Source organism: Stegodyphus dumicola, chromosome X2 (assembly GCF_044657685.1).
Source record: "Stegodyphus dumicola isolate Sdum_Otavi_A_Nest chromosome X2, ASM4465768v1".
NCBI classification, from domain to species: domain Eukaryota; kingdom Metazoa; phylum Arthropoda; class Arachnida; order Araneae; family Eresidae; genus Stegodyphus; species Stegodyphus dumicola.
The window spans coordinates 19,440,839-19,467,075 of record NC_140781.1 but is presented as its reverse complement, the minus strand read 5'-3'; the positions used below and the strand labels follow the sequence as shown (position 1 = coordinate 19,467,075).

At 33.6% G+C, this 26,237-nt stretch overlaps 1 long non-coding RNA gene across 5 annotated transcripts in view; it reads right to left on the bottom strand.

The window, feature by feature from the left end:
* Positions 1-467: 467 nt before the first annotated feature.
* LOC118198313 (uncharacterized) overlaps positions 468-26,237 on the bottom strand; it is a 97,665-nt gene continuing 71,895 nt past the window's right edge. For 2 of the 5 annotated variants that reach the window (XR_004759741.2, XR_004759744.2), the window contains exons 2-3: positions 4,278-4,522; positions 469-2,391 (exon numbers count right to left, since the gene is read on the bottom strand). This is a non-coding gene — a long non-coding RNA (uncharacterized LOC118198313). Of the gene's footprint in view, positions 3,553-4,277; positions 4,523-5,453; positions 5,680-26,237 lie in introns of those variants that run through there. The other 3 variants (XR_015038968.1, XR_004759740.2, XR_004759742.2) reach the window with 3 other exon arrangements.

Here is a 26,237-nt window from a genome sequence, read left to right as displayed (position 1 = left end):
TAGAAAATGAAACATGTGAACAAATGTTAAAAATGATGCATGAAAATTGAATACAATGGCTATCAATAAAACTATCAACTTCATCTATCAAAAGAATGTATGTTACACCCCACCCCTAGAAAAACTGGACAAATTTTATAATAATTCGCAATAAATGAAACAACTTTATTAAGAAAATGTTAGTCAAACACATTTTGCAAGACTTTATTTTGAATCACCCAAAAACTATTTCACAGCTATAAAAATAAAACTTGCACACAAATATAAGTACATAAAAAATAATTCAATAAATAATATCATCTGAAGTCACAGCAATGTTTTTATAAGTCAATCAAGCAACATTATATTAAACTTGAATGCCAAATAATTAAATTTACAAAACTATGATATTTTCTAAATAATTAACATTCACTGGAATTAAATATATTTCAAATGGGTCATTTACAATGCTATGATAAAGATTGGTGTCTATTTTCTTTTAAGATTTAGATTCTTATATCATAAAAGGTATTACTCTCTCATAAATTAATTACATAAATATATATATACAATTAATTACATAAATATATGCAATTAATTAAATAAACACAGAAATAAATATTTAAAAAATTTAACTCTTAAATTAAAAATTAAAATTAAAAAAATAAATTCTATTAGTACAATAAAAGTGGATAAAATTTTTTTACTTATTATAAAATGTACCCACAAAATATATTAATTCCATCAGCTCCTCGTTTCAATAATCATTTTCATGATTTTATATGTACAGGCTATTTCTCAGTATGAAATGACAAGATACATGGAATGTTATTTACTGCACTGAATTTTTAATAATCATAATTTGGATACTAATTAGATTAGAGCATAGATAACCAGAATGCAAATATATCTATTAAGCTATACCAATTAAATATTTATTAATAAATATATTAATCAATTAATATATTTATTAAAAAGGAACAAGTCCAAAAACAGCTGCAAAACATGCACGATATGAATTTCAGTAACTTTATAAATAAAAGCAAAACTTCAAGGTATAAATAAAAGCAATCAGAAAATCCTACTAAGACACTATATGCTTAATTAATTGAGTGTAAAGATGACAGAAAGAAAATTAAATACAAACTTAATTTCAGCAATGCCAGTCTTATTAAATTCAGAGCTATTTTTTAAAAACACAAATCTTAGCAGGAAAGGAGAAACTAATAATTGCGGAACATTGTTAGTCTCTCAACTCTCATTCTTCTAAAATTCAATTAATTCAGTAGATTTTGTTGATGGCTTTCTATATTCATCAATCTGTCACTTTTAATTTATAACTTGTATTCTAATTCTGTCTTTTAAAAAGTGTTGAAAATTTTATCCTCTCTATACATTTGGCAGGTTGTTTTAATATTTCCTCTCCCATTTCATCAAGAAATGGCCATGACAATGGTCCACTTATTTCTTATTTAAACCAATGATATTTGAAATAACTACTTGCTCCACTGAAGGGGGGAGACTAGGGCTAAATTATCTCAAAATACAAAAATCTTACAATAAATTCCAATCTAAGTCTGAATTAATTTTTAAAGTAGCAAAATCTATAAACTTTATGATAACTTGTATTCAAAATTATGTTCGATACAAGTTGATCAAAGTTTGATGCAATATGATCTAAGTTAAATAGTAAAATTTATCATCATTAATTTAATATTTTTATTTAAAGAGCTAAAAAGTGATATTTATTTTACATTTCTTACTTGAACTAAAACAAGCTTATCAATATTTTTACTGAGATATACAGGCTTAAATCTAAAAAGCTTAATGCGGAATTTTAAAATAAATTTCATGACCAAAATTGAAGGCATAATTGACGGCCTTGTTGGAATGAAAGTACTTAAAACTACGCAAAATAAATTTAAGCAACCAATTACAAACCATCTTTTGAACCAAAGTTGATTAAATACATTTAGAATTATGTGTTTGTTTTTAAAGCAATATGCAACCCTGTTCTTCCCTATGAAAACAACACTTATAGTTGTTCATTATAATTTCAACATGAAATAGCTAGGCATATACAGATTAAAAATACATTTAATAATATTAAAATTTTGGTGTAATGATAAGTAATACATATAAGCAGATTTTTTATGTAAGAGCTGATTAAACTATATTTTCTACACAATGAAAACGGTTTGTTCAGTTTATGCCATCTTTAGCATCAGCCTTTCGAAATATGTTTTTTTTAATAAGAAATGATTAAAAGAAACACATGAAAAATAAAATATAACATTTATTAATAAACAAGAATTACATTTCAGTGTTCTTCGAATACAACATTATTGAGTCTTCCAAACTGAAATATCCACAGCTTATTCCCAAATTGAAATGAGATCAATTGCATGCCTCCTAAATGCAATAAACATAAATTTATGTTCTCAAGAAAATTTCGTAAAGTTTACAGCAGTATGAGATAATATATTGTCATAAATTAACATATATTTTTACGTGGTTTAGAAAGATAATTCATAACTATATCAGTAAAAATACAAGATTAAAAAAATCATCTTCAAGCATAGCTTGGATTAAATAGGCAGTACATAAACTGATTGATGTTAGATAGTTATAGCTTGTTGATTTACAGTATCTTTAAGCACTCATATACATATTAGTCATAGTAGTAGATATATATCTCGTAGTAGTAGATATATATACATATTTGTTTTAGTCATAGTAGTAGATATATAGTCAGGTTTCATTCACAGCAAAAATATGATACAAATATAAGTGATATGAATATTTTTCTTGCATTAGCTTGATTTAAAAAAATACTATTTGATTCAAATATATACTTGTATGAGTATGTTAATTGTGCCTTATTTTCAATTTACTTTTCTCTGGGTTTACACAGTGTTTCAGTACTCATAAGGAAATATATAAAAAGATTTTGCCCATTTAAGGAGGTTTGTTCCAAGAAGAGAAAATAATTTTCATGTTATTAAACAAGAACTCAGTTAAAAGTTACCAATTAATCTCAATTAATAATTAAAAATGAATTTCATATTTAAAGTCCTAATAAGCAATTAAAAATGTAAATAGCATACAATGCAGTAACAAAGTAGGTGGTAAAATTAAGCATTAGAAATGCAGCAGTCTTAATATTAGTACTTTTAAGAATGACCACGAAGTTCATCGAAATTTCGGTCTTATACATGAAAAAGTTATTTAATTATTTTCAAAGTATTTATTAAAAAATTACATATTGCAACAGCATGTACTAATTATTCATGATACTGGTCCCTCACTAATGCAAAGCTGAAGAATAGAATTTCTTAAAGACTCAAAAGCAAGTTTAAAAACAATGCCTCATAACTGAAATGAATATCAGCGGCAAACAGAGACACTGTATTACAAAATTTAACCTTGAAAAAAAAGAGATTAAGTTTCTGAGTTTAAACTGCATCTTCAGAACATCTTTTCTCTTCTTCACACCAAGTTGAATTTAAAAATAGCTTCATGAAGACAATGGTTAGGGATGAAGAGGATTTTCATTTTCTAAACACAAAGTTCCTAAAAATTAGTGAAATCACAATTAAGAAGAATATTTTAAAGCACATGTTTGGTATACTATTGCATAAGATTTATTTTCTATACTCCAGTTTTAGCTTCTTAGAAGCCGTAAATAATGAGCATAGAGAATATTTCCATTAGGATACATGTGTAACGGAGACGTGTTATAATGACTGAAGAGCTTCAAAATGCTATACGAGAGCTGTTAAAAGGTAGAGAAGTAAAATAGCGCAAAAAATTGACTAGAATTTTAATCTGAGGTAACTGTCTTGCTTACACAGTTTTTTTTTTTTTTTTTTTTTTTTTTTTTTTTTTTTTTTTTTGTTAAAATAAAATTAAAACAGTACCCAATAAAAAAAGTTGAGTATCGGATTTGAAATCAGTGTTAAAAAAAACTACAATGTTTAGCATTTGAAGGCCCTAAAACAAAACATATTTTATTTTCTTGTTCATTGTAATTCATGCTAAATGTCAACTCAATCATCACAGAAACACGCATATATGTAGCAAGTACTTGTTCATAATTAAGTTTCCCTTTTTTGCTTTTGGCTTTGCTTTAATTATTTTGTAGACACACGAATCAATACTTTTACTAACTGTATTTTATTAGTTCTTTGTTTATATTTGTTATATTTATGTTAATTTTTTATGACAAACTTTGCATTTCCTTAAAGTTTACGGTTACGAATTAAAATTCTTCAAATATCAGTTTATTGGTACAGTACCTAAAGTCCAAGTGTTTTCTAGTTGATTTCGGAAGACTTGTCCGCAATACTAGTAACTTTCTCTGGAAAACAGCATATTGGTTGCAATGACAGGTGTCATTTTCTTGTATGAAGTTTTAAAAGCCCTGGAGCTAGTTCTCTAGACAGAAAGAGCGATAAAGAACCCATAACATTGGCGGACACTCCCACAACAGCAGGATACGAGTAAGATGTCAGCTTGCAATCCGACGATTTACGCAGTTTGTCTGAAATAAATGTCAGAAGTTTAATATAAAATAAATTGTGCAGCTTCAAATTGTTAAATGATTTTTTATCTAGCAAATTGCTAAGAAAGCAGACAAACGCGAATGTAGTATGCAAGGCTAAACATCACTTATTAATCAAATAACACTGCAACTGAAAGCTTTGGATAGTCTAAGATACATATATACAAATATATCTATATCTATATCTATATAGATATATATATATATGCATATATACACTTAGCTTCCGTAAATCTAATTTATAAAAACATTTCATACAAAATCACGATTTTATTAATTTCTTATCAATCAGTGAAAGATCAGTGAAAATATTAGGCGTTTCCAACTTGATTAAGAAAAATGTTCCTGGACTTCAATGAGTAATGTAGATAAATTTAAGCAATGAAATTTAATTAGGAATTCGATATGAAATTCATACATTAAACAAGGAAGTATTCTGAAACATACAACAGCCTTCTTTGTAATTTTAACGAAACAAAATTATTTAAATAAAACAACTTGAAACCCAACAGAAAGCACAAAAACACTAAAATTAGACTTTAGAATGGAAATTAGTTAATTGTGAAATACTTATATTTATTTAAGATAAATAAGTTCTAAATAATCTATGCCATAATGAATAAGATAATGAAGCTCGAATTTCTTCGTTAGCCAAACTGTACTCATTGCTTCTTCATTTGAAGAGACTAGAGAACAAAACGTAACACCAAGCAGAAGAAAACGAGCAGCAAAAACAACGAGGAAAAGTGCATTATTTTTCTCCTGAAACTGTCTTTCCAGTTGCCCACTTTCTACGAGCTGCTAAGATGTGAATATCCACGAAATAATTTCATTGATCCCGCCACAAATTTGTAGTTTATTTATTTAACTTCAACGATTTTTCATTTTAAAGTCTTATTTTAGTACTTACCATAGTAAGTATACAAAGGCATCATGCTATTTTTGTTTAAGTATGAAGTGTAGTATAAATTCGGTCACATTTTAAAATGTCATATAAAATCATCAAACCGGGATATCAGAATGCGGTTTTTGTAACGGAAGACTTATCACAAAGGCGGATTATATTGGGAGGGGGCAACATATTTTATAGTTTAAGTTTACGTGACAGATGGCGCTGTTAGTTTTAGAATATTACAACAGAATGTGAAAAATTAAGATTATACCACATTTACTCGTTATTTGCAAACATAATATTGTACTACTATGATGTAGCTAGCTATCCATCATAAGCTTTAAGTTATATCTCTTGTTTTAAAGGATTACTTTTGCACAATTTTGCGATATTAACAGTGCAGCGCCATCTAGCGCGTATAATTTCAACCAAACTGTAACTTGTTCTCTCTTCGGGAAAAGAATTCTACCTCTTTGATTAATCTTCGTGTGTTGGTATCAGCTGTGATACGTAAATTTGTTGAATTCCCATGAATTTTTAAAAATGTATCCAAATTAGTGAAACATCCTGTAATTTTGCTTCATTAATTATTCAATCATTTCGTGTAAATTATGAAATCAATTATTCTGGTCAATGTAAAATGCAATATCGCAACTAAAACATTTACTTTAAAAAGCAGTAATATTAAAAAAGTGTATAATGTAAACAAATATGTCTGACTTAAAATTTTATGTTACAACCAACAGTGCACAATCTACAGGCTATATAACTTTTAAACCTCTCGGGAATTAAACTATACCCTTAGATAATTTTTTCTGATTCCGAATCTAATGAGCTAGCTTAATTTAAAATGTATAAAGAACCTAAAATTACAACCAAGCGTGGGAATGAAAAAAAGAACTGAATAATAAAAGTTTAAGACCATGGATTCAACCCCATTTTACGGGAAAAGGATGAACTACTCGAACAGAAGGAGAAATAAATTTAGCAAGCAAGGCATTTAAACACTATCTTTTTTGATGACCCCCATCACTTTCAGATGCTTCAAGAAAATTATAATTTATATATATATATATATAATTTCCTATTACAAGCAAGAGATGAAACTCCTTATTAGCTCTTTTTTTATGAGCAATATGTAACAGAGGATTTATCTGCAAGCTCCAAGAATGGTCAGTCCACTTTTGATTTCTGAGATTCTTGTTAAAACGGAATAAATAAGCTTCAGATAAAATCAGCATGCAGAGCATTAAAATTAAGTTCACGGAGAGTAGCTTGTCCGCAACAATAGGGCGCAGTCTAAACACAAATGATTTTAGTTATATTTGCTTTTTTCCCCTTAAGCAGCGTTAAATAAACTCTAATGCACATCCAGTCTTTGTAGTTGATCTAAAAATACAAACTACCCTAAGCAAGAGGAGTCAAAGTTAAAAGGGTCTTCAAGCTGTACATACTATTAAGATTTTCGGAGCGAAAAACATGAAAAGTTATTAATGCTGTCGCAAGGATTTGAACAATGGATCTTTCAGTTACTAGTTGGACCAGCTAACTATTCACACCCCAACAGTACGCTCGGAAGATATAATTTTTTTTTTTTTTTTACATTATCCAACTGAACAAACTGAGGTGGTGACAAATTATCGTGCTCCGTATTTTAATTCGGGCGTCATTGTAGAGATTATTAAGATTTTCGAAGTAAGAAAGATGAAATATTAACGGTGTCCACACCGGAATTCGAATCACGGATCTTCCAGCTACTTGGGCATGCTAATTAATTTAAACCAAGACCGTACGCAAAGCGGACAGGTGGGATGATTCTTTCTCAGTAAAACAAAAAAGGAAAAGGTGTCATCGATTCAAAATTTAACATGCAGCTTCAGGAAAATGAACAATTTTGCTTTTAGTTTTGTAATGGTTATCAGTTCGAAAATGACTGCTATACTTGCCAGCATTTAGATAGATTATATAGTATATTTTCAGATATCCACCAGCATGAAAAAGAAAAATATCACTGTTTGAAAATGATGAGAAAAATCTACTTTTATTAATTAGACAGATTTCGACGAAATATTCTTTAAAACCATTGTTATCTAATCAAATCAAATGTGCCTTCACAACCACAGATCTTCCAATTGCCAGTTGGAACTAGTAACCACGAATACGACGAAATCACGCCATGGGAAAACTCAATGACCCTTTACATTCTCCCCGATCTGGTCCACCAAATCCAGCTGGGGACGAATTATCGTCCGCCCCATTTTTCGAATGTCAGTGTAGAGACAATGAGATTTTTCGGAGCAGGAAAAGTGAAAAATAAAATCTGCTCTTGTCGGGATTCGAACCACGGTCTTCTGTTTAACATCTACACGTACTAACCATTTACACTGTAGAGTAATTAAGATTTTTTGAAGGAGGAGACGTGAAAAATGTGCAGTGCGCTCGCCGGTACTCGAACTCTGGACCTCTCCAATACGTGTTGAGTATGCTTCCAGTTACACCACGAAGACATGGGGAAAGGAGGGAGAAAATACTTTATTACTTCCCTGGGGATCGCGGGACCCAATCGCCAAATCCTGCAGGTGGCGAATTATCGTCCACCACCTTTTAGTTCTAAAGCCACTTGTAGAGTCATTAGGTTATTTTAAAGCAGGAGAAGTGAAAATTGCACACTGCTCTCGCCAGGACTCGAACCTCGACCCCTCGAATACGCGTCGAGTATGCTTCCAATTACACCACGAAGCCATGCAGAAGGGAGGGAGGAAATACATTATAACATCACGACAGCACATTGGAGAATGTGATAATTCTTATAAACACAATATAAAGTACTTAATAAGCTGTAATCCAATCAACCTGGATAATTTAACATCCACTTTAATATTTTTAATGGCCCTTGATTATTTAACATCCGTTACTTGTAAACTCTCATTAACTACAGTACTTACAGTCGTCAGCTGGATAACGGTCAGCTGGGATAACGGTTAGCTGGGATAACCAGTCGCTCAGCTGGGATAACGGTTAGCGACGCTAACTGCCATACCGAAAGGCCCGGGTTCGAATCCAGAAGAAGGCTTGGATATTTGTAAATGTATAGTGCCTGAGCGCATGGGGACACTCTAAATATGCGGCGAGTCGAAAGTCTTATCGAGAGGTTGGTGGTAGGGGAAGAGGGCTGCGAGTCCCTCAAACCAGTCCCCCTGAGGTGCTCTCTATCAAAATTGGAGATAGAAATGAACGAAGTCGTAGTCACCTGTATGGTGTTGGCTCCTGCCAACGACAGACGAAATTTTGCACTCCTTGTCACGATGATATTCGTGAGCTTGCTCTAATGTTACTATCACACACGTGATATAAGTCACAACAACACAACATAATTAATCAAGTGGCAAATAACTTGGAACTCTCAAAATTTAATCATTCCGTCTAGCGTAACAACGATTATCAATTAAGACACAATAACACGCCGAATAAATACTAATTCAGAAGTCAAACAACAAAAATCAGCGTTAATTTACAAAATTTTCACAGGACTAGTTTCGATGGTTTTACCGAACCATCATCTTCAGCTGCAAAACCGCAAATGAACAAGATGGGAAATAATGTTTAGATAAGATAAGAAAGCCTGGACAAGAATAAGCAAGTGGCGCCATCTGTTGGCGAAACCAGAACTAAAACATAATTTCTCTAAAAGCCGAAGGCAAATTTGGATTGGAATTAGGATCGTTAACTAGAACAGAAAGATTTTTATGAATGTGAAATGCCTCTAGAAAATCCAGTTCTCCAATGGAAGATGTTTTTTGAATAATTTTGGCAGCAGAAAAATTGAAAGTGTGATTTTCGGACCAACAATGTTGAGCAACAGAAGACTTCTGTGTTTCCTTTTTTCTAACATATGCCTCATGTTCTTTGACGCGAAATTTTAAGGCTCTCTTAGTTTGGCCAATGTAAATTAAACCGCACTGGCAAGGAATCCTATAAATACCCCAGGAATTCATATCCGGAATGGGGTCCTTGAGTATAGAAGTTGGAATTTTATTGATGGGAGAGTAAACAACCCGAAAGTTAAATTTCTGCAAAATATGTGCAACTTTATAGCTAATTGATGGAAAGAAGGGAATGACAACAGAATTTTTATAATCTCCTAAAATAAGAGTGTGGCTTTTAGTGTGTTGAGATGAGAATTTTTTAACTGCTTGATTAATAATGTTGGGTGAAAAGCCCCTGTCAATAGCTATTGCTTTTAAATAATTTAGTTCTTCGTCAAGGGCTAGTTTGGAGGAGCAAACTTGAAGAGCACGGAAAACATAGGAATAAAATGAAGCTAACTTTTGTTTAGTCGGATGACATGATTTAAAGTGTGGTGGAAGGCAAACCGATGAAGGTTTACGGTAAACTGTAGTACTGAAGTTGGATGTGTTACGTGTGACCAGAATGTCGAGAAACGGAAGAGAATTGCGAGTCTCAAGTTCAAAAGTGAACTGAATAGCAGGATCAATAGAATTCATTGTTGAAAGAACTCTATTTAAATCATCTTTATTACCTTCAAACAGGGTAAAAGTATCGTCTACGTAGCGAAACCATGCCGGGAAGTTTAAAGTTTCAAACAATTTTGATTCATAATAATGCATGTAGATATCAGCCAGGATGGGACTGAGGGGGCTTCCCATGGCTAATCCCTCAGTTTGCTTGTAATATTTATTTTGGAAAACAAAATGTGTTTGAAACTTTAAACTTCCCGGCATGGTTTCGCTACGTAGACGATACTTTTACCCTGTTTGAAGGTAATAAAGATGATTTAAATAGAGTTCTTTCAACAATGAATTCTATTGATCCTGCTATTCAGTTCACTTTTGAACTTGAGACTCGCAATTCTCTTCCGTTTCTCGACATTCTGGTCACACGTAACACATCCAACTTCAGTACTACAGTTTACCGTAAACCTTCATCGGTTTGCCTTCCACCACACTTTAAATCATGTCATCCGACTAAACAAAAGTTAGCTTCATTTTATTCCTATGTTTTCCGTGCTCTTCAAGTTTGCTCCTCCAAACTAGCCCTTGACGAAGAACTAAATTATTTAAAAGCAATAGCTATTGACAGGGGCTTTTCACCCAACATTATTAATCAAGCAGTTAAAAAATTCTCATCTCAACACACTAAAAGCCACACTCTTATTTTAGGAGATTATAAAAATTCTGTTGTCATTCCCTTCTTTCCATCAATTAGCTATAAAGTTGCACATATTTTGCAGAAATTTAACTTTCGGGTTGTTTACTCTCCCATCAATAAAATTCCAACTTCTATACTCAAGGACCCCATTCCGGATATGAATTCCTGGGGTATTTATAGGATTCCTTGCCAGTGCGGTTTAATTTACATTGGCCAAACTAAGAGAGCCTTAAAATTTCGCGTCAAAGAACATGAGGCATATGTTAGAAAAAAGGAAACACAGAAGTCTTCTGTTGCTCAACATTGTTGGTCCGAAAATCACACTTTCAATTTTTCTGCTGCCAAAATTATTCAAAAAACATCTTCCATTGGAGAACTGGATTTTCTAGAGGCATTTCACATTCATAAAAATCTTTCTGTTCTAGTTAACGATCCTAATTCCAATCCAAATTTGCCTTCGGCTTTTAGAGAAATTATGTTTTAGTTCTGGTTTCGCCAACAGATGGCGCCACTTGCTTATTCTTGTCCAGGCTTTCTTATCTTATCTAAACATTATTTCCCATCTTGTTCATTTGCGGTTTTGCAGCTGAAGATGATGGTTCGGTAAAACCATCGAAACTAGTCCTGTGAAAATTTTGTAAATTAACGCTGATTTTTGTTGTTTGACTTCTGAATTAACGATTATCAAGTACAAGAAAAACTGTCCAGATTGTTAGAAGAGTCGAAATAAAAATGAATCTTCAAAGTTAATTCTTATAAAATCATACTACCATAACACTTAAGAAGAAATCCTTCTCTCAGAAATTTTCCTCTCGATTCAGACACAATTGCTGTATTTACCCCAACATGATGCTCAATTTAGAAATAAGTGATGCTTGAAGGAGATTGGATTATATTCCGCATTTATGATGGCTGTGATGAAACAATCGATAAGAATTTAGTTTACTGGGAAGGAATTTCTTCCCTCATTCCGGAAAATTTACTGAAGTTGAATTCTGATTATAGAACAAAGTTATTAATATTTTTTCCTTGGAAAGTTATGAGAAATATAACTCAATAAAGCAACGATAAATTCAATAACGATCTATAATTTTCCCCGCTTAATTTTATTTTACGAATGTTTTCATTTCATGGAATTGGTTATCGATATTAATAATGATGAATAATTCAATAAATTTTGCATTCACCTTTACATAAGTAAATTTTTATCAGAACCGTCCACTGTTATCTAAAGCAATTATGCGTATATTTATTCGGCTGATACTGCGACCGTTTTAAAATATTCTTTTCATTCCACTTCATAAATCTGCCCCTGAATTTCGTGACATACAGGACTGTTTAAATTACAGTATTCTTGCTTCGAGGGATATATAACGAGATTTAAAGCTTTTAAGTAAAGATAATTTTGGAACAGATACTTCAAATAATGCGCTCACTGTTCAGCGAAGAAAAAAAAAGTTGCGGTATTTGACACTAGATGTCGCTGTAACAATCACGTACGTGACTTGAGTATTCAGCTCTGTAGAGAGAAAATAACCTCATTTGACAGAGTTAATAACGGAGCAGGAAAAACACTGGAGGCTGGTTCTGGTAATTCTCAGGTTATAAGAGAAATAATTTATTTTAATATAAGAGAATCAGCTCAAGCCCCAAATAAGATGAATTTACGTATTTTAAATTATGACCATTAATTTAAGTTATTAATATTTTATTTAATTTTAATTATTTGTTCATTTTTGTTCACCTTTCTTGATGACCTTCCATAAGGCTCTGCCACTTCTAATTTTGGAAATTAAACCCTGATTATAACCACAGATCATTGTTTCCATTGAAACACCAATGCCAATAATGCTGGAGTAAATATCATTATTAGTGAGGATTCATAATCAAAACAGCAACTATGTAGCTACAGCTACACTAGTCAAGAAAGATTTTGTCACGTATCAAGTAAGACTTGTTTTTATATATTTCTGAGTGTTCGGATATACTTTCTTCTGGAAATAACACTCTAAGTAGTGTCACTTCTGACTTCCCATGACAGCATAAGGTAACATTCTGAATACAATTAATCTCAATTGCCTGGCCTTACTGGACGGCTGGATGATTTATTGTTTCGTCTCTACAATGCAAAATAATTGGTTTGCTTTGGTTTATTTAATTACGGGAAAGCACTCGAGGGCTATCTGTCTAACGGAAGGTATGCCTTTGTAGAGGACCTTCTAAGGGAAACTGGCTCTTATACACATTTCACATGGGGTAAACTATGAAAACGCCCATGCAGCCATCTCGTTCACCAGAATTCGAACCCTGGTCCAAATTACTAGTGTTCATGCTGTCAGTGTGAAAGAAATTTATATAAATTTGAAAAACTGCGTGGCAGATGCACGGTCTTAATTTACACACAAATTTAAAACGCTGCGTAGCAGATGTCAAAATTGTCTAAAGAACTTCGGAAAAATAGTGGATAGATCTTTTGAAATTATACGAAGTTATAAGATAGAACATATATTTAAAATTTTACATGCATTTTCTCTCATAGATTTCATCCTTATTATGTAGAAACAATTGGGTACTTTGGTACTTCTCTGTTATCGGGATATGATATAGAAATGTATATATGTATGCGCATATGTATGTATGTATGTATGTGCGTATGCATACGCGCATACATGTATATATTTCTGAAACGGGTCCCGATAACAGAAAAATACCGGTATTTTCTTTTGAAACAGAAGTAAAAAAATACTCAATATCCTTACCGGTACTCGAACTCCAGGACTTCCAATTGCTAACCGGACGTGTTTTCCAGTTACAGAATGACAGTATGCGGTAAGGGGTAAAAACCCTACATTCTACTCCACGTTTAGAACAACTGGGGAGAAAGAACTCAATCGCCAAATCCTGGCGGTGACAAATTATCGTCCATCACCTTTTAGTTTGGGCGTCAGTTGTAGAGGCCATTAAGTATCTTATTTTGGATAACAAGACATGAAAAATGGGCAATGCTCTCGCCGGGATTCATGCCCCGGACCTTCCGATTTCTAGCTTGACGTGATTTCCGAATGCACAACGAAGGCATGAGCAGGGAGAGCGAAACATTCGAACAGATGCATGATGAGCGTTTTCCCCAGGAAGTTTCCTATAACTTACTGCTTAGTAAAGGATAACAAGACCACTGGAACTCCATCATGATTCCTAAGTTTTGCCAAACCCATAAGACAGATTTCCCTCAAGCCAAGTACAACAGAAAGTCATATATGTACATTTTTCAATGTAAACGCCTTCTTTCCTTGATATACGCATACATACATACTGATGAAAATGTAAACCGTGATTTTACAAAAACACCCTTATGTGACGAGAAATTTCTGATTGCATATTGAATTCAAGAACAAAAATACTGCCAAATTCACATATATCTGATTCGTGTGAAAAAGAAAAAATAGAAATTTGTTATCAGATTATCAGAGATTTCCAATCTCAGAAGTGCCAAAGGTATGGGCCGAGGACTTCAACTTCTGCGTGCATAAACGACTGCAAAATCTCAAATAGGTTAGGTTATTTAATTACGTCAAAGCTTCGAGGGTTATCTGCTTAAGGGGAAGGATGCCTTTGTGGAGGTCTTTCTAAGGAACTAGCTCGTATACACGTTAAACATGGGAAAAACCACAAAAACACCCATGCAGCCAGCCCGTTCGCGGGATTCGAACCTCGGACCGAACTACCAGTGTTCAGCGACTATACCGCTCGACCGCTGGTGGGCGCGAAATCTCAAATAACAACACATCTTGTGTTTCAACCCAGTCAAAAACGAATGTGTTATTTTTATATTAAAAATGTCAGAAACTTCTGTGCTTACCTATTTCCATGTGTAACACAAATGTGTCTGCTGCCAAGTCATATTTCAGTGTAAGATTAATGGTGCAGGAGATGTTTCTGTTCGGTTTGGTTTATTTAATTATGGAAAAGCACACTAGGGCTATCTGCCTAAGGGGAGGGATGCCTTCGTGGAGGACTTTCTAAGGGAAACTGGCTCGTATACACGTTGCACATGGGGAAAGCCACGAAAACGCCCATGCAGCCAGCCCGTTCGCGGGATTCGAACCTCGGACCGAACTTCCAGTGTTCAACGACTTTACCGATCGGCCGCTGGTGGGCTGTTGCTGTTCGATCTTTGTGAAATGCATGTGCTGCATGAACCAAAGCAATTGATGAAGATCTTCCAGCAATATTTGGAAGAAATTAATTTGGAAGAATTTTATTTGGAAGAAATAATTTATATCTTGGAAGAAATTTGTGTTTATCTATTTTTATTATAACTTACTTTGCAATAATGACAATAGTTCGTTTTCCCTAAAATTCTGTAACAGAAGTAATAACGTCAAAGCGGTTTCTATTTTTATAAATGTATATACATGTAGGTTTATATTATCCACTACATAACTTTTCATCAGTTTTCTCTATCAAATATAGCCATTTGAATATCTAAAAAGTCTTCAAATTGTTAAACATGCTTTAAATTGCATATTTCTAACGGAGTCTTACACAATTCATGTAATTTTACAATTAATTTTTTTGTAAGAATCTTAATTTTTTACTATATATATAATATCATTTTCGTTAACTTTTTTATAATTCAATTTTTCACTTAAAAGGTCAGGATTTTGAATAGTTAGAGCCGTTATTACAGATCTAGTAAACAGAATTTCATCGTTACTTTTAATCTGACAAATACTTCTTTCGCTGATTACATCTTTTTCGTTCACTTTTTTTTTTTTTTTTTTTTTTTTTTTTTTTTTTTTTTACATAAAGCGTTTACCTCCTTCAAGTAATTTGACTTCTGTAAATTGAAATGCACACCCAATTTTTTATATTCAATTTTACGGTTTAAAACATCTATATATCTTCTACAAGCACCTTTGGTAGGCATCACTGGAGGATGAACTGGATCATTTAAATTTAGGATTACGTGTAATGATATCATCTACTTTACTGTTTGTATTTCCAATAGCTTTCTCTAAATAAGTCTCTAAAAATATTATAATACTGAACAGGTTTTAAATCTTTTAATGCTATTTATAACTTTTTAGGTGTTACATTTTCTTATAAATTGTTCATAAAAATATATAATTTTATAATCTGGTTCAAAAACGTTTTCTAGATTTATATCTGTATCAGTCGGTTCTTTATTACTTTTAAATTCATTAGGATCTTTATAAAATCTCAAACTGTATGATTTTAGTATTTCCTTAGTTCTACTTCTTTTTTTAGGGTATTGTTTTTGCATTTTTTTATGTACATATATACCATGATGATTAAATAAATCACTTAAATCAAACAATCCTTCGGTTTTAGGATTGGCTTACGGTATAAAAATATTTTGGTTCTTTATCATATTTCAAATTAAAAGAATCAAATACGTTCTTAATTTTATTACGCGTTTGTGGTTTCCAATGAATTCAAAATAAATTTTTCTTTAAATAATTTTTACACCTAAATATAATAAATCTACTAAAACATATTTATATTTACTAGTTTTTCTTATACATTTAGATAATAAGTTAATAAAATCATGTTTCTTATAACCCCTTAGGTTGCTTGATATCGAGCTGTTTTAAAGTTTTTTTCAAGCTCATTTGTAGGCTTTAGTTACAGTTTTTCTTCCATTTATAAAGAAATATTTTTTGAAAGTAAATGTGTTCATAAAATTTAATAGTAAATAAATGAGTGTTGACTGGATTTCAGAAAAAAAAATATTAAAGAATTTCAAGATTGGAAAATAATTTCAGAAAACTTTCAAGATTGGACTAAAAATCAGTATTTATTAGAATTTTCAGATAAGATTAATTTGAAACACATTTCTAAATATCAGGCATCGTAGAAGAATTTATTTAAAAGTTTGAAGATAAAAACGACTGGGAATGTATTTCTAGACATTAGATGCTAACAGAAGAATTTATTGAAAAATTTCAAAATAAGGTAGACTGAAAATTAATTTGTGAAAATCAAGTATTTTCAAAACAATTTATTGAAAAATTTTAAGATCAGATAAAGTAGAATTATATTTATGAAAATCATGAAACAATCTGAGAAATTCTAAAATCAGACTAATTATCATTAAGCCCAGATCTGGGATCAATGGTTTTTCACTGAAACATAAAATATTTAAGAATTAAAAATAAGATTAATAATAAAAATGTAAATTGTAATAATAATGTAAATAATAATTATTTATTTATAAAATAAGACATAAAAAATTTATCAATAAATCAAAATGTATTAGAAGAATTGATTTTGAAAAATTTTTTTATAAAAATGTTTACTAATAAATGAGTGTCAGATTATACCAAGAAATTCAAAAGCTAAAAGATCTATCACCAGGTAGATAAGGCTTGATATCCTTGAGAACAATCACAACGAAATGTGGTATTATTTTCAGAGGTTTGAAAAAAAATAAACATGTTGATTATATAACAAAGGAATAATTTTCATTTTATTTCAGAAATATGTATTGTTTAAATTTTTTAATGTAAGTATTCCGTATAAAATATATAATATTTTATATATTTTAGTTTTACTGTCATTTGATTCTTTTTTTTTTATTTTCTGAGGAGTAAAAAATGTTTAGAAATTACCCGGTTTTTAGAAATATTTTAATCATTTTTTTATCTTTTTTAATTGTTTATATATTAAAATGAATTAAAATTTAGTAAAAAATTTTAGAGAGGTTTTTATTGTGTCTTCATAAGGTTGAAATGATAATAATGAGTAATACATGCATCTCACTATACTAAACATGACAAATTCGACATAATGTTGATTTAAATATAATTTAAATCAGCTCTGTAAACAAAAGTGTAAAAAGTCAGCAAAACAGAAAAAAGAGAATTCCCCCCTTCTACATTATCTGTTCATTCACACTTTACTGAAAACACTTCACAATCTCTTTAGTGCTTCGAAGAACTTTCTGAATATAAAACTACTCACAAGCTAATGAAACTTCTGTATCATCAATAGAGATTTTAATGTTTCGTTTCTGTGTCAGAAATTTTCAGATAAGTAATTAACACAGACCAATGGATATAATAACTCTGTTACAGGAAGTACAAGAGTTAAAATCATTCGTTTGTAAATGAAAGAGATTTAAATAAAGTTTCACGTTGCGAAATACTTGTTTTCGCTCATTAATAAGCCACTTCCATGCCAGATGAAGGCACCTAAATCAGATTATTCTACTAATCTCGAAAATTAATCAAACACAAGTATTCGGCACAGCGCTATACTTAATCCTCTAACGATACTGAAATGTAAAGCAGATGTCACATAAAACAAAAAGGCTTTACGAGATGCATCGATATTTAAAATAGCCCTAAGGATTTATGGATGAAAGCGGCTTAGAAGTCCTTTAATTCATTCGCGGATGGCGAAATGTCCCACGCTGTAATATGAATTTTCCAGTGCAAATATTTCCCCCTATTTACTCTGTAAACTGGTTACGGGCCAAGGCCGGCCATTACCACTACCCAAGTTTTGCCTTTTCAAGGGCTACGGGGTTGCAACAAGAGTAGCATACTTTCTCCAGCACCATTCATAAAGTCATGATAGAAGTTTTGAGGGCTTCTCGACTACAAGGACTCACCAAAAAATCAATACGCTGTATACTTACCGGTAATATTTCAGATTCTATTGTTTTGCCTTCAATTTCATTTGACATTTGTTAATGGGCTTTCTACGAAGGCCGACAGCTCTCTATAGATATACTACGGAAAGCAGCATGGATTGAAACTCAGAATTTAATAAATCTATTTGAGACATGATTGAAAAAATAACCCTGAAAGAAAACATTCAACAAAGATAAGTGCCAATTCAAACGTAAGTAGCATATAACACTTAATTTCGAGCAGAATGCGACATACTGTAACACAAAATAATTTCCGTTAATAATGAGGTTCACTTGGTTACCTCCGCCCCTTGTGAAATAAACTTAATACTTTTTTCTTCAGGGTTTAAAATATGACATTTCAGTAGCATTATTTGTTCATGTACTTGAACCTATTAATTAAAGCTCAGATAGCTTTAATAAAATACACAAATAAAATAACAAGGTGATACAAAAAGTTCAGTAATGCAAATTTCGAAACATACAAAAATACGAGAAATAACACAATTTCATTAACCAATGTTTAATATGCTTATTTCGTATTAAAAAAATTTAAATCCTACACGCTAACTTTCAAGCAAACACGTCATGTTATTTTACGTTACTCAGGCATATGCACTTCGGGAGTTATTTTCATTCAAAACTTCCCGTGAGAAAAATACTTTTCGCTAGAGATTTCATTCAGAGTGAGTATAGGGTATCGACTGATTTTCAAAATTTGGATTATCAAAGCTTACAGGCAAATAACTTGATATCGATGTACTCATTTACTGGCTTTAATTTCTTGATACTGTAATATAATTTCTGTTTATGTATTGTAACTGTGGGCGAAACGCACTATCCAAGCACACCTGCAACTTTGATATACACATATATCATTTCATAATTCATAATTCATAGGTAACGTTTTATTAGACATCTTTACAAAGTTCACATTTCAGCTGACAGATTCAGCCTTGGAAAAATGGCTAGGAGCGCCTTGGTGTTGCTTGGGTTCGAGAGTATAAGTTCATACCGTTCGTTTACATTTTGATAGCAGCACTGAAAAGAATATAAATGAAGAGCGTTGTATATGTGTTACCGTGAGATTACGTTTCTTACGGCAATGTTGTTTTGTAAATTTAAGAATACAAAAGTTTTTTGTTTGTTTTGTTTTTGTTTTTGAGAGAATAATTATATTTTTTTCCAGTGCGCTAATTCCGTAAACGAGCATTAAGGCTGGATGCGGAGGTTTCCAGTAAATGAATTTTTTATTTAAAACATTTCATATAAAGGTGTTATTATTATTTCATTATTTTATACTTTTTATATATCCATTCTCTGCAGATGCGAACTCCAAACGCATGAGGCAAATAAGTTTTCGCAAAGAGCAAAAAGAATTTAGAGCATCCGCAAAAAAGTTTTAAAGCTGCAAAGGCATACCCAGCTCCAAAGGAAATATTCCCTGCAGTGTGAAAGGAACAGAATGTAATAAAAGTACAGTAATATTAGACTTACAAAGAGAAAATCGCTTTACAGTTGCGTCAAGATCGTCTTGTAATCCATTTTTGGACTGAATTGATAAACCTAGCTATTTGTATCATCTAAGCACTTAAGACTGCTTCTGATATTATTGCTCGATTTCATAATTTTGTTATTCCGTGAAACAGAAAGCTGCATGCAAATATTTTACCTGACACTATTATTCAAAGAAAACAAAGGAACATTTTTGCACATCAATGTTACTTGTACATGTTATTCAGCGAAAACAACACCATAGAAATCCCGCCTAAACGCCATTAGGCGCAAATATAGAGAAAATGATATCATTGGAGTGTATCCAATCACAAGGACGGAGTTTTCCTTATGCGGGCGGTGCGATACGAAATGCTTATGTGCAAGATTACTCTAATAAGGTTCATCGCCGCACCAACGAACGCCCTTGTGTAGCAGATATTATATATACCATCAAGATTTGCTCTGCCTCCATGTTGGGAAACCGGCCGCAGTTTGACAGCGCGCCCTTTCTCCCCTTTCCGTATGGGAAACATTGCCGCCCCTTCCTCACGCCGAGAAGAATTTTAGAGGGGACGCTCATGCAAACAGCCAGTTCATCGAGATTCGAACCTAGCTGGTACTGCTAACCTTCAGTGGGAGTACATAGTGACAAAAAGACCTACCAACCTACTGATCGGAGTACAAAAGTGACAAAAAGAATATTTTCTAACTGTAGACCTAAAACAATCGCTTGAACAATAGCCGTAAACCATTGTTAATTGTAAAAAATAGCTTGGTATCTTGGAAACCAGATGTACATGGATTGTGCAGATAAAAAGTGTGAGCAGGATGTTTTAAGAAGTAAGAATTTTGTTTAAATTATTAATCATAATGTATTAACATTCTCAAACTTTGTCCATACATTTTCATTTTTGTTAATATTTAAATTTTTAATATGCATACTTATTTTTTTTTTTTTTTTTTTTTATTATTTTCTCTCTCCGGTGGAGTGGCGTTAGACACCAGGGTGCCTGGGTCCGAGATCCTACCCCTAATCGAATATTCGAATAAATTCCAGATTAACTTAAATGAATGACCTCATTATTGGTATTAAACTTAAATGAATGATCTAACTATTGGTATCAATATTATTTTTTTAAATAATCATATTTTGGGTTGTAAGAGAAGTGACTATATACACTCATTGTCAAAAATTTGTGCACCAAGAAAGAGTTGTCAGAATGAAACGAAATTTTACATGTGTGAGTACTACTTTGATATAAGTAAGTGATTAGAAAATTAAAGAAAAAAGGATAATTTATTGCAGAAAACAAACACATGAACGGAAGTTTTAGTTCTCTGTTGGATCACCTTTAACGCGAATGCACGATGCGATACGAGCGGGCATTGAGGTATACAATTTCCGTATGGTTGTCCTGAGACATCTCGTTCCACAATTTCTGTAAACGAGCCTCTAGTTCGGCCAATCTCGTAGGCTGTCCAACTTGCCGTCCCAAATGATCCCAAACATGCTGGATTGGTGACAAATCTGGGGATCGAGCAGTCCAGGTAAGGGTGTTAAGGTGGCGAAGACAGTCTTGTGAGATCCGTGCTGTGTGTGGCCGAGCATTGTCCTGTTGGAAACTGTCTCCTAGGAACCCTGCCATGAGTGGCAACACACGTGGCTGAAGGATGTCATGGACGTACCGCTGGTCTGCCATTGCGCCTTGGATCAGTATTAGGGGTGACCGTGTATCGTAGGCAATGGCGCCCCGTACTATTTCACTAACTGTGGGAACGGTGTGTCGCTGTAAAGCGAAGGCAGGATTGTGGCGTTCACCACGTGGTCTCCACACACGAACACGATTGTAATCACTGGTCAAAATGAACTTAGATTCGTCCCTGAATACGATCTGGTTCCATTCCGTTAAAGTCCAATCTTGTCGTGCGCGACACCACTCCAAACGGAGGCGTCGGTGGGTGGGTGTCATTGGCAGCACACAAAATGGGAGCCACGATATCAGATGTTCTTCAACCAGGCGCCTTGCGATGGTTCGGGAAGACGTAGGAGCCCTTAATAAAGCTGCTGTCTGTGTCTTGATAGCGGGCAATAAGGCAGTTGGCTCTACGCGTGCGTGTCGTTTGGTGTGACGATCTCGACGACTGGTCTGTCGAGGGTGTCCTAAGCCTGGTCGCCGTGTAAATAAAGTCTCTTCTGTCCACTGTTTCCAACACTTCCTCACAGTAAAATCACAACGGCCTACCTGACGAGCTACTCGCTGAGCTGACCATCCAGCTTCCATCATCCCGATAATTCTTTCCCTCTGGAACTCTGACAGCTGCTGATATTGGCTTCAATGGCGGCTTAACGGAATGTTTACCTCAGCGTTTCCTTAGCAAAAGATTAAGTACACTCAAACAAACTCTGCTTACCTGTTTTATACTCCAAGAAGAACGAAGTTCAGCGCCCTCTAGTGGCATTACGCAATCCGCAATCACTCTGCATTCCTAACCATTTGCTTATCTACCCAACATGTACATTCATGCCAAGTTTCGTTAAGATCCGACAATTATTTCTCGGTGCACAAATTTTTATGGCAACCAGTGTATTTAAAGAATCTACAGAAAACCGTCTAGCACATAGAAAGCCACATGAGCTGGTGTGTAACACATAATACATAAGCAAATACCAACGACTCAATGCCAATAAAAGAGCTGAGTACATGTAACATAATTCAATTTATAAGACATTTCTCCCGCCTTTTTGGCATGCCTTCGTGGTGTGGTGGTCTGCATGCTAGGCGCGTATTCCAGAGGTCCGTGGTTCGATTCCCGGCGAAGGCGGTTGCTCATTTTTCATCTTGCTTGCTTCCAAAAAATTCTTAATATGTCTACAGTGGTGCCCCAACTAAAAGCGTGTTGGATGAAGATTCTCCTCACCCAGGATTTGGCGATTGGGTCCCTTAAAAACCTCAGTCGTCCTTTAAAAGGGGAATATATAAGGTATTTCTCCCGCCTTCTTGGCATGCCTCCGTGGTGTGGTGGTCTGCATGTTGAGCGCGTAGTCCAGAGGTCCGTGTGTGACGTATTTAGAATATGGCAAAGCACTCTAAGGCTATCTATCTAGGGGGAGAGATGCCTTCGTGAAGGACTTTCTAAAGGAAACTGGCTCGTATATATGTTACACATGGGGAAGCCGCGAAAACGCCCATGCAGCCAGCCCGTTCGCTGGAAGTGCTAGGAATATCGTTCATATAAATGTTGAAAGTGGGGGGGGGGGCAAAAGGGAACCATTGTGAAACACCTGCTAGACTAGCTCGTCTGGTCGAATATGTGTTTGCAATACGAACGACAAAGTGTCTACCTGTTAGGAGAGATTTAATTATATGTGTAATGTAATCTGGAAAACCCAGACTGTGTACTTCGTAAATTAGGGCGTCCATCCAGACACGATCAAAAGCTTTGGCTTATAAGGTATTTCTCTCACCTTTTTGGCGTGCCTTCGTGGTGTGGTGGTCTGCAAACTGGGCGCGTATTCCAGAGGTCCATGGTTCGATTCCTGGCGAAGGCAGTTGCTCATTTTTCATCTTGCTTGCTTCCAAAAAATTCTTAATATGTCTACAGTGGTCCCCCAACTAAAAGCGTTTTGGATGATGATTCTCCTCACCCAGAATTTGGCGATTGGGTCCCCTAAAAACCCCAGTCGCCTTTTAAAAAGGGGGATTATATAAGGTATTTCTCCCACCTTCTTGGTGTGTATTAGTGGTGTGGTGGTCTGCACGCTGGGCGCATATTCCAGAGGTCCGTGGTTCAATTCCAGGCGAAGGCGTTGCTAATATTTTATCTCTTTTGTTTCCAAAAATTATCTAATGTCTCTACAGGCTATGTCAGGATAAATGCCACCAGTGTGTCTCTTTTATTGAAAAACCTCTAAGGTATGCCCAGCGACTCTATATAGTTGGTGCGATGTGCAGTGATATGCAGTGAATGCTTGAAAAATTGAAATCAATTGCAGTGAATGCTGTTTGCGCGAAACTGTGATTCCAGATGTGATGCTAAAAGATTTGTTTTCTCTACTTCAGTGTAGTGGCTCCTGTCAGTGTTGTGAAAAATATTATTGAGAAGAGATATGTAGTAAAAAATATTTGTATGTGGTAAAAATGCTTATATATTTTAATTTCTTATGTAATGAAAAATGTGTTAATTTCTGTAAGCTATGAGAAATATTTAATACAATTATTCAGGTGTATAAGTGATAACCAAAATTTTGAATATCAATTTTATCAGCGATGAAGTTATAACAATGATTAAGAGTACATCACGTTGTTTCCGCAATAACCCGAATGGTAGGGATAAAATATGTGACCCACAGAGGATAGCAAAATAAAGTACTTACCCCAGACGTTGTGATAGTTGAAGAAGAAAATACAAGTTATTCATCTACTATTTATCTCTCCTATCAAAATATTTTATTGCTGAGCTCACACAAATAAACAAGAAAATTAAATATCAGATCATAACTATAGTCCTACTATAAATACAGAGCGTCCATTCGTTTATCCATATACTACAGAGCACTATCCATTTGCATCACTTTCTATAGATCACGAAATATCTGGAATCGAAGAAATATGTAGACCCGGAATATACTTATCTTGAAATTTCTTTTGATTTTGAAGCTTCTACCAGTGAAGTAATTTGGAGCAGTCACCACGTGGCGATAGACAATGGATGAGTCTCAAATTGCACAATGAGATCGTTAAAATTCTTGTTTTAAATCTTCATTCCACCCAGGATGAATTTTCAGCAGCTGCATAAAGAATGAAGATATTCAATAAAAAAATTACAGTTATCGGACTTTTCAGGAAAGTTAAACGTGCTTCGTCACATGGCTGTAGGTGAAGAGACAGTCCGTGAAGAGACAGGCCGGAGCCCGTCCTTCACCCTTGAACTCCCAGCAGCAAAGAGGAAAAAAACCGGTCCAACAACTGCCACCAAAGGCTTGGACGATACGATGACGATTCTTGAAGCGATAGTCTGAAGGTAGATGCCGGCTTGCTAGCACAGTCAGGGCCTTTAAGGGACGGTATTTGAGTGTGGCACTTCGTATATCTAGGTCTGGCTCTCCAGATGGAATTATCATCAGTGGAAACATTACCAAGATAATCAGTCCAGTCGTTTTGTGCTTGTAAATTAGTAAGAGACCTGACAGCCTCGTTAAGCTTGTTTATTTTACACACAAAGTGATTTCATAACAAAGAACACCATACTGAATGCTCTTTCACAAGTCGATTACAACACATATTATGTAATTACATGTTATCTAGTATAATTCTAAAAAACAGAATCCCCTATTTAGCTTCCACTATTTAGTAATAAATATCAGCATGTGGATAATCTATTCTTTTTATTATTATTATTAAGTTACTATAAAAGACAACCCGTGAAGACAAATCCAACGATATCAAAGTAAAAAAAAATATTTGGGGAACTTCCAAAAAGATGTCTGTAAACATTTCACCATAGCCTTAATACAGATTACGGGGTTAAAAAAATAGTTCTGCTTCCATACGACGGACAAAGCAAGAACTTTTCCCTTTCATTTTTACTTCCAAAGAAACAAAAAAATATGATAGCCTTAGAAGCGCGGGTTTTCAAGAATAGAGCAAACTTCTCTCACAAGAGTATTATCGAAGCCTGAGGGAAACATTATTATCACAAGACATCCACTGTACTTAATCTATGCCTCCTTTCCTATTATTAGACTCGAACTGCTTTGAGGATCTTCTCCAGACAATATTTCCTCGTCATACTAGCGGCTATGTGGAATAAATATTGAAGCATAGATGTCCAACTCATTCACGTCACATTATTTTCACACATGACGAAAGTAATAGCCAAAGCTCATGATATATATATATATATATATATATATATATATATATAGTAACAAGAAATGAACTCTAATGGTTGCTGCAGATATGTTCCTTTTACTGTTTTTCATCTAATAAAGTTTTAATTTAATGATAAATCATCATGCGCTTATAATTCCATAGGATTATAAAATAAACCATGCAAAAGAATACTTAACTACACAGTATAAATAAGCATATTATATTCGGCAGTAATATTTATTATAGATTTACCGAAGGCACAAATAAGTAAATACGGGATCTTCGTTTGCTTATTCTGTTGCATACTGATAGCAGTTACAAATTTTCCTTATAGCAATTATACAAATTTTCAGTATGCTATAGCAGTTACGAAGTTTCCGCTTTAAATATAAAACTGGGCTTTCGAACAGATTTTTCATTTTCTTACAATAGGGCGAAACACTTATAGGTTATTACTGCAAGCCGCTAGGTATAAGACTTTAGTTTAAATAACACGATAGTGCAGTAACCATGACCTACAATTATTTTCATTTCTAACATGGACTATTCTCTCCAGAAGATGCTAATTAACTTTGACTAAAAGAAGATAAGAAATACATTACT